The sequence below is a fragment of the Antedon mediterranea genome, chromosome 4, assembly GCF_964355755.1.
Source record: "Antedon mediterranea chromosome 4, ecAntMedi1.1, whole genome shotgun sequence".
Lineage (NCBI taxonomy): Eukaryota > Metazoa > Echinodermata > Crinoidea > Comatulida > Antedonidae > Antedon > Antedon mediterranea.
In genome coordinates, this window is record NC_092673.1 from 20,777,880 (window position 1) to 20,783,565 (window position 5,686).

The following is a 5,686-nucleotide window of genomic DNA, read 5'->3' on the forward strand; positions in this document are numbered from 1 at the left end:
CGATGCTGCTTAATGATTGTATTTGGAATGACCGACAAGTCTATATATACCAGTTAAGATACTGGTGGCGCTCTTTAATTCACCGCTGTCTTTACACGTATTCATAAGTAGTGAGAGAATTTAAAGTCAATACAAAAATATTGTCAGACCATGAGCAGACGATCGGCAGAGTTCTTAAATGGTGGCGACGACGTTAGTCGATTGCGGAGCGCGACCGGTATTTGTCTCACAACTTCCTCGCATTATCACAATAGATTTAAGCATTGTTTTGAAAATAGACAACAAAAGATTCTAATGATCTTTAAACGACTCATCTAATTATCGCCGTCAACGCTTTCATCAGTTTAAGCTAATACGGCCAATTTGGAGGTTCTTTTTGTGTTAATTTGCGGTAGTCTTTTAAGTATAGACGTTAGGTAACTGGTATGTTAGTTTTCCGTCTACGTTGGATACTGTTATGGGCGAGTGTATGTCTGCCAGCAGTCAAAACTCAAAAGGATTTAATCGGTAAGGCGAGTGAATTTGGTTCACTTTTAACACGATAATAGAAAAGAATTAATACTTAAATAAAGTAATTATAACAAATCCGTCTATCATACCATTCCTAGCCGATTAGAAACCTATTATTTTATTCTTATTACAGTACATGATTACAAGGTTCTTTCGAGTTTATTAAATACACATATCGCATTGCTATTCCCTGCACTGGGTTGAATTTAGTTTGAAATAAAAGCAAACAAGTAATGCAAACAAATTAACTAAATAAATAAATACATTCGTATTTATTAATTTTTTCTTTCAAAAACCAAAAGCGATGAACACAACTAGAATTTGATAAGCATAAAAATATGTGGTTAATTGACCAACAACCTTGTATTGCGAAAGATTCATTCAGACGAGAAGTTAGCGAGCCGTGGGTTTGCTTTATATATCGGCCTCTTAATACATTTGTATTAGTTTAGTATCATTAATAGATAATTCGATGAAGACTGTGAATTTAGACGAATGTGTCAAAATCGAGTAGCATTCCACGGTTGATTGAAAATATAGCGCCAGATAATTTTAGGCACGTCTGTTATCTACGCCCAAAAATTAAATACACACAGACAAATCGATCTTTATTGTTGTAACGAAGTGCAAGTACAATTCGTATACTGGATCTTCAGGATCCTCTTTTAAAAACACATTTTGATACAGTACTTATATCGTCAGTATCACGAGACCATAAAACTTCATGTTTCGTAAGATTGTACCGCGCATCTTTAAAACGGTGCATCATTAAGGCGTGTGGCGCAGTGTGTTGGACGTTGGATTACCGATGGTGAGATTGTGGTTCGGATCCAACGCATTGCTTGTATCCTTAGGCAAGACACTTTACTTACATTTGCCTCTCTCCACTCAGGTGTACAAAATGGGTAGGCCTACCAATTAGATCAAGACACAACTTCGAGCTGATTACTAGCTGCATTATGGGAGTATGTTTCCATACGTGTTTGATCCAAAAAATGACTGGGGTAATAATGTGCAGCGCATTGAGAGTTTGCGTATATGCGCTATAAGAATAAGAATGAACTATTACTATTATCATTCGCATACTGTACAACAAGTAGATAAAGTATATACACAATCAGTGTACTTTAAAAAAATAATATATAATAATATTTCTCAATTAAATTTCAACTTTACTATGATAGGTCTCAGTCTTTGTTAGTTGTGTGTAACTTTAAATCGAGATGACTCGACATCCGTTGGACTCTGCGTCTACCGTAGTTTTTCTCCGGTAGTCTGTCACTCACTCTCGTTCGACAGACTCCATCCGTATAAAATGGTTGTCGATTTTTTAGTAACTGTGAAGTACTTAAATCCTCAACATTTTTTCTAGTTAACCCGACGAAAAAAAAAATCGAAAAGTTTAATATCGAATTATATAATAACCGTTTTCTACTATTGGCTGATTTTTGGCTGTTTTAATCGTTCAAAATTTGTAGGCTTAAATAATATACACTTTTGTAATCGTTACAAGCTTTACATTTAAATATGTTTAACTTTAATTTTACTTTAGGCATATCCGATTTCATAACATTTTTTCATTTAATTTTTTTTCCTTTTTTAAACAGAATCTCTGTATATCGATTATGTAAGCATGACGGGATAGGCCTACGTCAATATAGCTTTCCAAACGGAATTTTCTAAATTGGCAAGATACGCATTTTTAATAAGTACAGCTCACTCTTGTACTTAATAACAATTAAAGATGTATTGTCCCCCAAAAAAAGAAAATAAAGATTAATTAAATCAGACTTTGAATAGATTATTTTGTAGTTGCATTAATGTTAATCACTTCAGTAGACAAAAACACCGGAAACAATTAGAGTGTTCACCAATAAAAGGACAAAATAAATGGTTAAATACAACCAAGAACCAGCCAATTTGACTATATTTTTTCTTTGAATTACAGTTTTTTAGGTAAAAGGCCTACTTTTTTATTCGATCCAATTTTTGGTCAAAGTAAATAACTATTATGTGACATTAAAATGATATATTAAAAAATATATTCAGGGGGACAATACATCTTTAAGTTCTAACAGTTAATTAATTAACACATGACGTCTCCGTAGTTTTGGTCATTTACACCATGAGTAAATGGAACAATCCTTCAATAATTGGTGCAATCATGAGATGATGTGACCTTAATTATTTATCATAATCACCAGTGAAAACGATCCAATTGATCTAGCCAATTAAAGTCATGTTTACCAGCTTTCATCAAAGTGCCAAAATGTACCAAGGGATGAGTCAATTTTAACTTTATTTAGAAGAAACAATGCACCGAGTCCTTTCTGATGAAAAGACAGTGTCAGTGGAATTTAGAGTGGCGTCAGATTTGTGAAAGGAATACGAGACTATAGTAGAGTACTGGCACCTTACTGAATAGGCTCAGACACACACCAGGATTATTCACCGACTAGCAGATTACACACATTCGCTGATATGTAGCTTAGGATCAATATAATCGCTAGGCTATCAATTGATTAGGCAAACAGTAACTTCCCCAAAACCATTTAATCTATTTATTCTTCTTTATTAATTTCTCATCAATGATCTCACCCAATGTCAAATTAAAACAACTTTTGTTGATTATCACAGACACTGAAGGAGCGAATATCATGTTTAATAATTTGATTTGATTGAAGTATTTTTGGGGGCTCCGTGAAAATATAATTGTAATTCTTTCGAAATGTTTTAATTCAATTGCTGTATAAATTAACAATTAGTTAACTTGTGATAACAGCCAATCAGACTAGCGATGTACGTTATATCATAGTTGTTTTTGTTTTCACACCTTATTAACCTTTGACTTACGTGTAGAATATAGGAGGCAAGCGAGAGAAGCGAGCACACCCCTCTATTTATTTATTATAGGAATCACCTTTATATCGATGGCACACATTAAATGGTGCATTCATTTTACAAACAAATAGCATAGCAAGTCACAAAGTTAATACTAATACATAACATCAAAGCAAAAATGTAATTTATTTATTTCTAATTTATTAGAAATAAATATAAAGACATAATACTTAAACTGTACACTATGTTTAACCACAAAAACAAAACCCAAAGTTAAAGTTAAGACTAAATTATAAAAAAAAAAAGAATAAAAGTACAGGATCATTAAAAAGATAATAATAAAACATTACAGATTACAGATAGGCATACATCCTCATAATCAACGTATCTTGTTTTCTAATAACCAATTACGTGTTGAGAGAGGTAATGGTAATAATATTGTAGATCTAAGTAACCTATGCTTTCATTAAATATTTGTTACAATAAAAATAAAAAATGTCTCAATGTTTCATTTTCAGTGAATAAATTGTCTAGCAAAAAGTGGTGACTATACAAGTTGAATTGTTATTAAGTTTTAACAATTATTAATCATTTAGATGAAGAATCATTAGCCTTAGGCTTACATCTTTATTCTCGGGAAAACCGGGGTTTCTATAAAAAAAAATTGTAATAACCGTACATTATCATACATTTTTTTAATTTTGAGAATATCCTTTAAACGGTAAAAATAAGGGAAGAAAGGGGGAATTTGACGCTATTTGAGTAGAATTGGGAGCAAGTATCTCACGCCCTACCGGATGTGTTTGATAGATTTTGAAACGAATGACGGAAGAAACACCTCTCTCCGAGACACGCCTCACTTTGCTAAAACCACACTTGATACAAATTAAATACTGCGTGGTTGGAACAAAAGTTATTAAGCTCTACTTAGGAATAATTCTTTTATTAGCCCCAAAAATAGAAAGAAATAAAATAGTTATTATTGTGGTGGTGATGATTATTATTATCAGGCCTACTGCAAAGAAAACTAGAAATTAGTCTCAGTAAACTATTGCGTCATCGGACCGCGTAAAATACACAGAATATCGCGAACTTTCCGCCTTTTATGCCTACACAATTGCCACAGAGGACTAAATTATCAACCGGATTTTAAAAACTTTTTTGACTATAATTAAATGCGTATTTGTAAGATATGCCTTTGTTGCAAATGTCATCCATATTAATTCACATCAACATCGATAAAATACTGTATTAGGCCTACAAGATACAAGAAACTTTATTTGTCTTATCAAAAAACAAGAAATATCGGTTGTCAGCAAATCCAAATAAAAAATACATATATATATATTGTTCTATTGTTATTAAGAATATGTAAATGAAAATTTTTAAACAACTTTTTAAGTGTTTTACGCATTTTATTCTATTTTCGTATTTTAAGTTTTAACTTCCAAATTATAGCCGCTTTTTAAACATAAGTTTTTATGCAATAATGTGTGTGTTTCTGTAGCCTATTTTATTTTTTATATATATAATATATTTATATACTGTATACATATCTGGTTTTTATCGTACTAATATTTGCCAATCTTTTAAGAAGAATTTCTATTGTTATTTTATTATGATAATTAACAAATACAGTTTTTCAGTATCCAGTATTTCATCATTTGAACATTCAAATTGTAGGCTAAAATGTGTTGACGGGTTTTTTTTTTAGAAAGTTAAACTATAATAGTTGAAGTTCACAACAGATTAATTCTACAACACAAAAGTGGGTATCTCTTTGATGTATTTCGTCACAACTCCACATGTTATCATCACCACCCACCAAATTTCCCCTTCCATCAATGTCAAAATTATAACTTCAACCTCCCACCCATTTTCATCTTCATCATCAAAAGTTACGTCAAAGACTAGGCAATGAACCAGGCATAATAAAAGTTAACATCAGTACCGTATATCATAAAAACGGTCGCGTGATAACTTACGAAGACAATTGCTTATGAGATCACGCTAACCTTCTTTCTAAATATCCCCAATCGAAGACTTGTCATTCTTTTGTAACGTTTCATGTTTATTTTGTAGTTATTTTATTGCGATTTGTGACCGATTTGATCTAGTTATTACCTCTTAGGCTTTAAGCATACATCTATCAATGTGACAGGGTTGCGAAAGATATACTCCGTTCCAAATATGCTGCATTGTATTTATTTGATTTGGTATTTTGTCTTGTCTAGGATTCTTTTCTTTATGTATTATCGCGCAGAATATTTGACATTTGGCACAGTGCTACACGGTGTCGATATACTGAATGGCTAATTGATTATCGGGTCTTGTC